General features: G+C 35.4%; 1 protein-coding gene across 3 annotated transcripts in view; it reads left to right on the forward strand.

Annotated features, from left to right (window-relative positions):
• LOC138709638 (facilitated trehalose transporter Tret1-2 homolog) overlaps positions 1-12,949 on the forward strand; it is a 614,214-nt gene that overhangs the window by 18,810 nt on the left and 582,455 nt on the right. For 2 of the 3 annotated variants that reach the window (XM_069840550.1, XM_069840551.1), the window contains exon 1: positions 1,355-1,515. The exons of the other annotated variant lie outside the window; for it this stretch is intronic. The gene's annotated coding sequence lies outside the window, so the exon portion shown is untranslated. Of the gene's footprint in view, positions 1-1,354; positions 1,516-12,949 lie in introns of those variants that run through there. 3 annotated transcript variants of the gene reach the window in all.

Consider the following 12,949-nt stretch of genomic DNA (forward strand, 5'->3'; position numbering starts at 1 on the left):
ATCTTTCTTTTATTTTAAGATTATGTCACGAAATAAGTCTGGAATTAAGAGGCCCCCAATTGATCCGGATGCCTTGAAGAAAGCTGTTGAAGCAATTCTTGTTCATCCAGGAAATAAAATCTAAATCAGAGAAGCCTGCTATGGTTTATGATTGCAAATACATTTTAAATATGATTGTCAGTTCTTACAACTATATTCCCACCTATATTACATGTGTTCCAACTTACAAGAGGGTATGTTCTAAGGTACATGAACTTGTTGTACCTTTGAACATATTACATTTTATTTTTTACATCCTTAATAGATGTGTAGAACAGGAAAATATATACACGAAGTTGCAAAGGAATCTTCAATAATTATTTAAATTATTTTTTAATTTATAAAATATCATTTCTCAAAATTAAAAAAAATGAAATGTGAAAAGTGTTCAAAGGTACAACAGTCTCCCCTACTTCATAACGAAACAATAGCGCTCGCTAATTGTAATGGAATTACAATTCATTAAATGTCACAGACTGCTGAAAAAATTATAAATGCAATGAAATTGTAAGCAGCGAACCAGACGTTACTGAGATAATCTTGGTTGAAGAAAATTACAGAGATGGTTTCGCACTTGCAGAGAATGGATAATAGTGCTGATATAGAAGCCGCAGCAGACGCTTGGCATAGTCCTTGTGGGAAAAGATAAAGACATGCCATGAAGGCACCTGGGTTCATAGAGGTAGAGCACCTTGCTGTTTGACCTCGGCAGTACAATGTAGTGATGTGGCCTTTTACTCTCTGATAGGAGGCTGAGTGAACCACGGGGCCGTTCTGGACGTTAGGCAACGAGAAAATCTCGTCACCATCCGGATCGAACCCCGGACCTTCCAGTCCGTATCCCTACCAACTGAGCTACCCGACCGCCATAGTCCTTGTGGTGATAATGTTTATTATGAAGAAAAGGATTAAGAAAAATGAAAACATGTTCATTGTATGCCTTTATTTTGTTAAGCTGCAGTTGTGCATGTTATTTTATTACACTCTTTGACCTCAAGAAGTATGGATTAATACTGAATAAATTGTATGCTTCCAAAATAGATGATATAGCCTAGCTGTGCAAACTATTAAGATATTAGGTAAATGCAGTTTTACTGCCAATGTATCTGGAGTAATTGCTTGTGGTTCTCGTGTATTTGTTTACTCAATTTGTTTGACGCTTGTGAAAGGACTTGCCTTGCTTCGCAATAGGAGGGTGTGAGGAGATGTTGGTTATCGTATTACATGAACCAGCAGAACACAGCTGAAGATTAGACGCAGTCAGTTTGTCAGCAATTTATCAGCGTTGTGTCGTCATAAAGTTTTCCATCCGTATCCTAAGCAGCTTTACTTGACAATTGTGGGGAAACAAGAAAGGATTGTGTTTGATTATAATTGTTGGGCAACCTAACCATCTGTAGTCTGTGAAGAGTACTTAAGGAGGCATTGAGCTACATATTAAATGTGCTGCAATCACAGCTACTAAGATATGTGAAGGTAAGTGAAATTTTATTATCGATGTCTGTAAGAGTAATTGGTGAAGAGAACTATCTTGCCGAAAATATTTTTCTGGTCTCGGGAACGATGCATTTAAACCACCTGTTATAATCGTAGTCTAAGCATTAAACCACTTCTACTATTTTCGTGTTTTATTTAACAATGTATTGCTGTAACTGTACTGATTCAGACACGAGAAATGATTTGAAGTAGAGACCCGTTTAAATAACGATGCATTTAAACCCTCAGATATAATCATAGCCGAAGCACTAAACTTTCTTTATGCCGTGTTTTATTTAACGACGTATTGCTATAACAGTACACGCTATATAGAAATGCTTTGAAATTGAAGGAGACTCATTTAAACAACCATGAATTGAACCCACGAGTTACAATCGTAGCTGCAGCAATAAATCTCTTCTATTATGTCGTGTTTTATTTAGTGACGTATTACTGTTAACAGTATTGATTCATAAATTAGAAATGCTTTAAATAGAAGGAGAATTGAGCGTAGGCCTATTGAATGGTAGCTTTCTTACTAGGGAACCGTCCCAGGTTATGCTGCTTGAATTTAATGAAAATGCATATTTAACCCTTAAATGGACAATGTATCCTATAGGATACAACAGGTTAATAGGCTATATGCTACAATTTTAATAGAACAATAGAGAGAGAGAGAGAGAGAGAGACTCATCTGGCCTTAATTAAGGATGACCACGAGGATCCGGAAATGAATAGCAAACAAATACAAAATTAATTAAAATTTCATAATACTATAATATTGTACAACATATAAAAATGTGGACTTTGCGATAGTTGTTTTCTTTACGGTCCGACAAGGTTTAATAAACTAGTGTGAGAAATGAAGTTTTGCCAAGTTAAGGATTAAGCTAATTTTCGTTATGAGAGACGTTTTGCTATAACAGTACACCAGCGAATAGGGATTATAAAGAATGGACACTGAGCGAATTTTTCTGTGTTTTGTTTCTCTGTGCGCCAGCGTTTAGTTCTACTTTCAAGCGCTAGAGGTTAGTGTAATCTAGCATAGGCTAAGATAATAATTGAGAACAGAGTTGAGACACAGGATTCAAACATCGCCTACCTTATTGCATAATCCAGTAACGCTTTGCTTCAAATAAATTCAAGTTAACAGCTTTTCCTTATTTCTCAGTGACGAACTAGTTGTAATAATATTTTTTTATATTTCAGATATAATAAATTATATTATAAAATAATATAATACATTATAAAATTATGTATCAAATTCGTTTAATATTTGTATATAATATAATATAGGTATATGGTTTTACTTCTCATAAGAGTTTTGTTTTTCCATTTTCAGTGCTATCAAATCATTACATATTTTAATTATTGTTGGGGTCAACGTCTCAACTCTCATTATAAAGGAACTCTAGAGTCTAGACATTACAGTTAATGACGGATTTATTATTTTATAGATCCAATTTATTTTATTTGAGTACATAATGTATCTAGATGTATTAATTACATGTGTTACATTTCCGCTGTGTCGACTGCTAGCTGGTGTGATGTCAGCGCCAACTCTAGGAAGAAAGCAGAATCTCACGCTCTAGCTGGTTTGAAGGTCATTGAAATCAGTTCGGCTACATCAAAGGTACCGACGCGAAGTGTCCATTCTTTATAATCCCTATTCTCTGAGTACACACTACTGTATATAGAAATGCTTTGAATTGAAGGAGAGTCGTTCGTTTCGCTTTTTCCTCGTTTAGAAATACATTGACTTGAAAATTGTTGCTACGAGAGCTTCTGTTGCTTCCTGCTCGCACTCGGATCCTCATAGCTAGGTCACAACGTATCACAACTCTCGCATCGATGCTCTACTCTATACTGTTTTCGCTGTAAGAAAAATCCTAATGTAAACACAAGCACGTGGCTGTCAAACCCGTGATTGGCTCACAGTCGAAACACTCACACGACGCAGGAGAATATAGTTCGTATTTGGAAACCATAACCTTGCATTGTTTGAAAATAAAAAATTGAATTCTAGTTGTTAAATACGATGAAACATATAACTTCACTCATATGTAAAACGCTGTGTAAAAGAAAAGCTACTTTTATATTTTGTTATGTACTATGAACGCGGATGAATACCAACGTAATACTGAGGTAGTCTGTTCTTGTAACAAGCTGGCGTCACTTGAGCTCGTAGTTGTTCAGTAAGCACGTGGTACTGAAGTATGGCTTCTGCATCCTCGGTGTGTGTGGTTATTAAACATAAGAGTGGAAACCCTCTCAAAAGCGGAGAAAAACAAATAGTCTTAAATGTATATAATAAGTTAAGTGAGTTTTAATTACAATAATTATAAAGTAAAAGTTTCCTGAGCAAACGGATGCACAATAGTGAGGTTAGATCTACTTGACGAATAACGGGAAATGTTTAACATGAAACAGAATGTACACCAGTAGGCGGGAACATATACTGAGAATCTATGGCGCCAAACAGTGGCCAATGAAGCATCACTTCAGTCACGTGCTATTGTTTACATTAGGATTTTTCTTACAGCGAAAAGATTATAGACAATTTTTTTATGTTGACTCACTTTAATACAGTCCGTCACTTCCAGCTGCATACCCATGGCTAGGGATAGGCAGCTGGAAGTCTAGGAACACGAGTGTATGTACTGTGTACTTTCAAGAACTGAAAGGGGAATTTGGACCTAAAGTAAAAGAAATTGTAGACAAAGATAAGCCATTTAATGTCGTGATCGATGCAAGTAGTTCCGGTAAACTGACAAAAAATCACGTGAGAATATTAAGAGATGTATTTCTTTCGGATGTTAAGAAAGACACACTACTACACTGAATAACCTAATAGTTGATACAGCATCGTTAAATAATCAACTAAAAAAAATATGTAGGCGAACTGTACAGATCTTAACAGCTTATTCCTTGAATAGTGTAGGCTACAACAAAAATTCTAATACCATATTAGTCTCAAATGAATACTTTTTTTAAAACATGCCGATGATAACTTTTGACAACATGTTTATTGTGCGAGGATCTTAACATTAGCCTATAATTTTACACATTTTTCTCTGTTAGATGATATTTAACTATTAATTTATCTAAGATTTTTTAAATATTAAATTGTTTAGTATTGCTATTAATTTCTACTCATATATAAAGCGCAAAGTGAAAAAATTGATTACTTACAATGTTGTTGCTAAAAATGATATTCTTGTCCATACTACTCGAATAAATAAAACATAGATTTATTTTGTTTTATTTAACGACGCTCGCAACTGCCGACGTTATATTAGCGTCGCCGGTGTGCCGGAACTTTGTCCCGCAGGAGTTCTTTTATGTGTCAGTAAATCTGCTGACAAGAGTCTGTCGCATTTAAGCACACTTAAATGCCATCGACCTGAGCCGGGATCGAACCCGCAACCTCTGGCACCCAGACGGACAATATAAAACATAGATTATTGTTACAATTTTTATTAGAGGAGAAAAATTCGCTCCGTCTTTGGGAAGTGCGCTCCTTGTACGTATAATGGCAGTTCTTTTTATTTTATTGGGTTATTTTACGACGCTGTATCAACATCTAGGTTATTTAGCGTCTGAATGATATGAAGGTGATAATGCCGGTGAAATGAGTCCGGGGTCCAGCACCGAAAGTTACCCAGCATTTGCTCGTATTGGGCTGAGGGAAAACCCCGGAAAAAACCTCAACCAGGTAACTTGCCCCGACCGGGATTCGAACCCGGGCCACCTTGTTTCGCAGCCAGACGCGCTGACCATTACTCCACAGGTGTGGACTTGGCAGTTTAGTATGTCAAATATATACGTCGAACATGAAGTAAGGCCACAAAGGGAAAAACACTAGAGGAGAGGGGTTCGATCCGGTGCTGTGGATTGAACTTCGACGTAGCTCAGTGGTTAGAGCGCTTGATACGTAGAACCAAGAACCCGAGTTCGATTCCCGGCGTCGGAACACATTTTTATTCTCTAATAGCAATTGTTACCATAACAGATAAATTCTGAAGGACCAAAAATTAATCTTTACGTAGATTATTGTTGTTTAGTCAACTGTACGAAAATAGGTGTGTACCTTACAAGTGACAACAACAAGGCATCACTCGTGAGGCAACTAGGCCGGGAAACAATGGAGTAGAGTGGCCAGTTCCTTTTCCCCTCCATTGCATACATCAGCGATTAGCTACATGTTACACTAATCAGGCTTTAGATGTATGCCAACAATTGTTCTTCCTCTGATACATGTATGTATGTATGTATGTATGTATGTATGTATGTATGTATGTATGTATGTATGTATGTATGTATGTATGTATGTATGTATGTATGTATGTATGTATGTATGTATGTATGTATGTATGCATGCATGCATGTATGCATGTATGTATGTGTATTTAATGCTCAACCAGATTGATTCAACATCATTTAGTTTCTGGCAGACCAGTACAAAGTCCCCTATATATTGCAAGTAATTATTTTTTAATGTGAAACGTTTAAGTGTGCATCTGTTCGGGAAAAATGCCGTTACCAGTTCTGTAATACTCTACACGCATCTTGCTTAGCGGGAGCGCGTCGATGCAGTCCACAATGTATCAAGGCTCCTTAGGGGCAGCGGATCGACACAATCCGCAACATTATCATTGTTAAAAATGATTGAAGGTTGAATTTCATCGTAGACTATCGTCTACCATGTACTACATTCAAGATAGGATAAGTGAAGGTCTTAACGCCATCAATTGAAAAAATGAGTTAGGCCTGCAACTGACCAGAAATACAGACAATAATATTGTTGTTTTTTTTTTTTTTTTTGTAGATATTAAGGGGAGAGGATGGTATTTTTTGGTGAAAAAGGAGTAAATTAAAAAAAAATCTTTAAAATACTCTGTGATATGTGTGGAATGCATAGCATAACATTTTGTGGGTATTTGTGCCCTTATCGGATGTTGAGTCGCCATTTTTAAACTACCTGCGTTATGGATTTTTAAATCACTCGCCCACTTTTATTGTTGTTTCCCGTAAATTAAATTTAAAAACATTTTTCTTTTCTTTACAATACTCTTTGATGTGTGTGGAATGCATTACATAACATTTTGTGGGTATTTGTGCCCTTATCGGATGTTGAGACGTCATTTTTAAACTTCCTGCGCTATGAATTTTTAAATCACACGCCCACTTTTATCGGTTTCCAGTAACTTCATTTTTTTTGCTACATTGCCAGACAAAAATGGATATAATTTCTGAACTACTAAAGATACATGCATGAAATTTAGAACACACATTCTTTAGACTATTAGGAAACGTTTCTCTGTAACAGAATTTTGTTAATTGATTTCATTTAAAAAATACGTCCGTTTGTTTGCAAGAAACGAAATCAGAAAATTGTTATTAAATTTTAATTGTTTATTTTACAAACGTAGGGACTAATATCAAAATTCTGTTACAGACAGTTTGTAGAACATGCTTTTGAAAATACATTGCAAAAAAAAGTTTGAATCTATCTTTAAAAACGGTTTACATATATCGGTTTTAGTACAATCCTGCATTGGGTATATTTTTTTCAAATTCGGGCCCCTAAATAATTTTTTTTTTCAAAATATTTATATTTGGTTGAGTTCCCACAGCTATGAGCTCTCTACATACAAAAAAAGAAATAATAATATTTTATACCTTACTTACATACTGGCTTTCAAGGAACCCGGAGGCTCATTGCCGCCCTCACATAAGCCCGCCATCGGTCCCTATCCTGAGCACCTCCCACCTCCCTCAAATCCCACCTCCTTCAAATCCATTTTAATATTATCCTCCCATCTACGTCTCGGCCTTCCCAAAGGTCTTTTCCCCTCTGGCCTCCCAACTATCACTCTATATGCATTTCTGGATTCGCCCATACGTGCTACATGCCCAGCCCATCTCAAACGTCTGGATTTAATGTTCCTAATTATGTCAGGTGAAGGATACAATGCGTGCAGCTCTGCGTTTTGTAACTTTCTCCATTCTCCTGTAACTTCATCCCTCTTAGCCCCAAATATTTTCCTAAGCACCTTATTCCCAAACACCCTTAATCTCTGTTCCTCTCTCAAAGTGAGAGTCCAAGTTGCACAACCATACAGAACAACCGGTAATATAACTGTTTTATAAATTCTTACTTTCAGATTTTTCGACAGCAGACTGGATGATAAAAGTTTCTCAACCGAATAATAGCAGGCATTTCCCATATTTATTCTGCGTTTAATTTCCTCCCGAGTGTCATTTATATTTGTTACTGTTGCCCCAAGATATTTGAACTTTGACGATATTATACATTTTAAAACAACACCACTCCACTAAACTTAAGAACACATGTAAACGAATTTCTCATGACATTTCATCACTCACTATAGTTCAAATTCAATTATCCATATTTACTTTATTCAGAATACAATGTTCACGTCACTCGAGAATCAGCTCAAGCACTCACTTCTTCACTTAAAGGTTGTTCAACTCACACTAAAGACAAAAATCCGTTTCATTGTTGGTTCCAGATGTTTAAGAAAGGCTCCTCTGAACATCTCTGACTAGAGCTGCCAATACGGATTTTCACGTAACTAATTATAAAACATTAGGTGGCGTTATACCTTCACTTACCCTATTACTACTTGCTTGAGTAGCGAATAGTGCATTTATTTTCTTGCACTGGTTACTTACTTACTTACAAATGGCTTTTAAGAAACCCAAGGTTCATTGCCGCCCTCACATATGCCCGCCATCGGTCCCTATCCTGTGCAAGATTAATCCAGTCTCTATCATCATATCCCACCTCCCTCAAATCCATTTTAATATTATCCTCCCATCTACGCCTCGGTATCCCTAAAGGTCTTTTTCCCTCCGGTCTTCCAACTAAGACTCTATATGCATTTCTAGATTCGCCCATACGTGCTACATGCCCTGCCCATCTCAAACGTCTGGATTTAATGTTCCTAATTATGTCACGTGAAGAATACAATGCGTGCAGTTCTGCGTTGTGTAACTTTCTCTATTCTCCTGTAACTTCATCCCGCTTAGCCCCAAATATTTTCCTAAGCACCTTATTCTCAAACACCCTTAACCTATGTTCCTCTCTCAGAGTGAGAGTCCAAGTTTCACAACCATACAGAAGAACCGGTAATATAACTGTTTTATAAATTCTAACTTTCAGATTTTTGGACAGCAGACTGGATGATAAGAGCTTCTCAACCGAATATAACACGCATTTCCCATATTTATTCTGCGTTTAATTTCCTCCCGAGCGTCATTTATATTTGTTACTGTTGCTCCAAGATATTTGAATTTTTCCACCTCTTACAAGGATAAATCTCCAATTTTTGTATTTCCATTTCGTACAATATTCTGGTCACGAGACATAATCATATACTTTGTCTTTTGGGGATTTACTTCCAAACCGATCGCTTTACTTTCTTCAAGTAGAATTTCCGCGTTTTCCCTAATCGTTTGTGGATTTTCTCCTAACATATTCACGTCATCCGCATAGACAAGAAGCTGATGTAACCCGTTCAATTCCAAACCCTGCCTGTTATCCTGAACTTTCCTAATGGCATATTCTAAAGCGAAGTTAAAAAGTAAAGGTGATAGTGCATCTCCCTGCTTTAGCCCGCAGTGAATTGGAAAAACATCAAATAGAAACTGACGTATACGGACTCTGATGTATGTTTCACTGAGACACATTTTAATTAATCGAACTAGTTTCTTGGGAATACCAAATTCAATAAGAATATCATATAATACTTCCCTCTTAACCGAGTCATATGCCTTTTTGAAATCTATGAATAACTGATGTACTGTACCCTTCTACTCCCATTTTTCCTCCATTATATGTCGAATACAAAAAATCTTGCACTGGTTACAATAATATTAGTTAGAAATTCAAGTTCCTGTATTTTATGATTCTCACCAAGCGGTGACCTACTTTTTTTTTTTTTTGAAATCTTACCAACCGCTTTACATTTTCCACGCAGTCATCTTTTTGTCTTTTTTTTTTATTATTTTTACATCTTGAAAATCTGGGCCCTGCTTGGTACGTTTTTGAGAATATATAGGCCTAAAATAATGTTATTTCTAGAGCATGAAGTGCGTTCTTTGGCTTTGAAACCTCTCAACTCATTCATGTCCAATAAAGCCTCCACATCGCGGTCATTGCATTGTACTGTGTTTCAAATGCTAAATATAATTCCCCTACAAACCTACTGACACAAATATGGATCGATGTCACGCTGAGGGAGAGATTTCGCGTGTTTATGTGTCTGAAAGTGAACTATCTGTTATGTCAAGGGTTAATGTTCTCCACTCCGAACACTTTCAATCATTATTTTAATTATCATTCATTCATATGATGATAACGTTTGCGTATGATATTGTATTTCCATTAATACAATTCGTGGGTAGCGTGTACATCTTCACAGTCCGAGAGATTAATTTTGGAAAGTTAATTTTTAGAAGAGGATTTTGTAAATCGTGTCAGCCATTCCAGGCAAACTGAGAATTCCAATGAAAAAGTTTTCTTTTTCAGAAATATTTGTTTATTATTAATACAGGGACATCACTTTATTTTTACTAACATTTTTAACATTAACCTGGCTATATTCGGAAACACTGTTACCCCCCTCCCATTACAGGAGTTTGGAGTTGCTAGTGCAATATGTAAACAAATCATTTTACTAGCTATAGGAGGAGAGAAAAGTAGTGCATCCATTTATGTTACAGGGAAATATAGTATTACGATTTTCAGTTTGTCATTACTTTACAGTATTTTATCAAAAAACAGTAGAATAGTAACAATTTTTTTCACAAACTCTAGTCTTCAGGCGGTTATATACATTATATAAGGCCTACTTTATTCAGCATATTACTAACCTAATTTATTCCTGAGAATTTTGTGAGCACTTCCGTAGGAAACCCCAATTTCTACAGCTAACTTCTTGACCGACTTATTACGACCTCACTCCATCCTTTCTCTAGCATCTTCTACAGCATCTTCTGTCACCTTTGTTGACCATCTTACACTTTTCTTCCATTCTGTACACTGTGTTGCTTTAAATTTATCTACCAGATTAATGACATTTCTACGAAAATATTCCGTAATGATATAATCAGGAAATTGTGGGGGGGGGGGAACAAGAAAAACTGTTGTTCACATTCGGTTACATTGTAATTCCAGATTCCATCATCGTCCTTTATACCTACAAATAGTAAAACAATGTTGTTAAGTGCCGTACCATATTATAGGGTACCGTACTTTCGGTAACTCTAATCTTCACTTGTGCTCAGTCCACACAGATAAATTCAGTTATGCTACACACCATACCTGTGTGAAAATAAACTTCAATAATATAAGCTCTTTCTTCTATAGAAAACGCAACATATTTCTGAAACACACTGTACTTTGTACTGTTTGCTTCACTGCTAGCAACAGCGGCCATAAGTTTGTGTGACTGGCGTTAGCAAGGACATTAGTGGAAGGGGTGGGAGTCGAGTAGTACATTCAGAAACGCAGGTACAATAAAAATTGAAGTAAAAATAAAATGATGTCCCTGTATAGACATAGATAAGGCTGTAAATTTAAATATTCTAATGTTTTATTTTCAAAAAGAAAATATTTTAGAAGTTTTATGGGCATTGAATCTAAGTGGTCTTGACCTAAAGTTTTTTGCAACATTTACTCATAGAGAGATCAGCTGTTAATGTATGTTTTTCAAGGAGCTATGGTTGAAATATTTTGAGAGTCTGCACTGTTAATTCCAGAGCTCCAAGCTCAAGGGAACATATTCATATTCTTTATTTGCCTGAAGGTACAAGAATACAAGAGGCCTCGTCAATGTGATAATATAAAAAAAAACAATGTGTCAATATTTAAAATATTAAAAGAGTAAAAAATAATAAAATTTAACTAAAATACTACATCATTTTCAAAAAATTAATTCATATTATAAAAGGGATTGTTTTGTAGCCATCTCTTAATCTGAAATTTAAATTGTGTTTCATTAAGTGCCTTTATATAGGTATCTTATTATATACTTTTGTGTGAGATCGAGCGTATTTGCTTGTTTTCCGCACAGAACCAATACGCGGTAAGTGTGAAATACCACATTCAGTATTCCCAACGTAACACACATAACAATTTCCCTCTTCTTACCGCTTAAGCGCGACATTCATTTTACTGCTTTAGGCTTTTAACATATTATTTTTAGAGACGTTTAACATAGTAATAATTATAAATTGGAAACTTACCACTTCAATTTCACCTAAATTGCAATGTTAATTATTGTTTTTAAATATTTGCAAAAATTAATTAAAGTCTACTACTCCACGAAACTTATTGCATTCGTGATACAAGTAACATTAAGGAAGCCGTGAAAAAATCAACAAGATTCCAGATGCCGATGTTATTACTGCAATATGTTATATAAATAATAATGTTAAAATATTAAAATGAAAAATAAATCATTACATAACCTTACCGTTTGTTTTTTGAGTTCGCATTTATAGACTGGGGGGAAAAAAAGACAGACGTATATCACGGCCTGCTGGAGTATAGTAAACACAGGAAACATTTTATAGCAACAATGTCGAAGAAAGATATTTTGATGTTCCGAAGTTGCCGTCATTAAACAGAAACCAACATGGAGATTTCATTGCAACTAATTATAAATTCGTCTTTCAGGTATGTAATAAACGATCTTCGCACAAAATAATGTACGATACACGAGCGGTATGTTTGTTTTCATGATCTCGGAAATTAAAAAAGCTCAACTACGTTTCGCTTTTTCAATCTTTTCCTAGACCATGAAAACGTCAAAATACCGCTCTTGTAACGTATATTACTATTATTGCAGTAATTACATAGCTTGAACTTTTTACTTTGTACTATGTTCTTTCTGCCATTTATTTAAAGTATATTGGGTTAATAACAATAAAATTAGCAAAAAATTAAATTTTAGAAATCTTCTCACTGTTCGTGAGCTGCCACAAGGGACAAAGAGTACTTAACCATATAAATGTTTACAAGTTCAGTGAACCATTGATTTTGTTTTGACAATGAAACTCCTACAAGTACATAGCTGCAAATACATTTTGTGATTGGTGGAAATATACCTAGTTATAGAGAGGCAAGTGTTACAAAAAAGTAAAGAATGCTAATGAACTTGGTTTCATTTCGAATATAGGTGATGCTTCAGGAGAGCAATTGATCCTTTCAATGCAACTAAAGTTACAATCGGAATAATAGATGTAGGTATTCCAAACCTCCTAAACACATCAAGTGTTCAAGTGAATATTTTGACTTAGAAATGTTACAGTTGTTTTGAAACTAGGAAAAATGAAGGACATTAAAAAACATCCGTGACAAAATGTATCATCCGTGACACAGAAGAAACAGTTATAAAATATT

This window comes from Periplaneta americana, chromosome 11 (genome assembly GCF_040183065.1).
Source record: "Periplaneta americana isolate PAMFEO1 chromosome 11, P.americana_PAMFEO1_priV1, whole genome shotgun sequence".
In the NCBI taxonomy this organism is placed as follows: Eukaryota; Metazoa; Arthropoda; class Insecta; order Blattodea; family Blattidae; genus Periplaneta; species Periplaneta americana.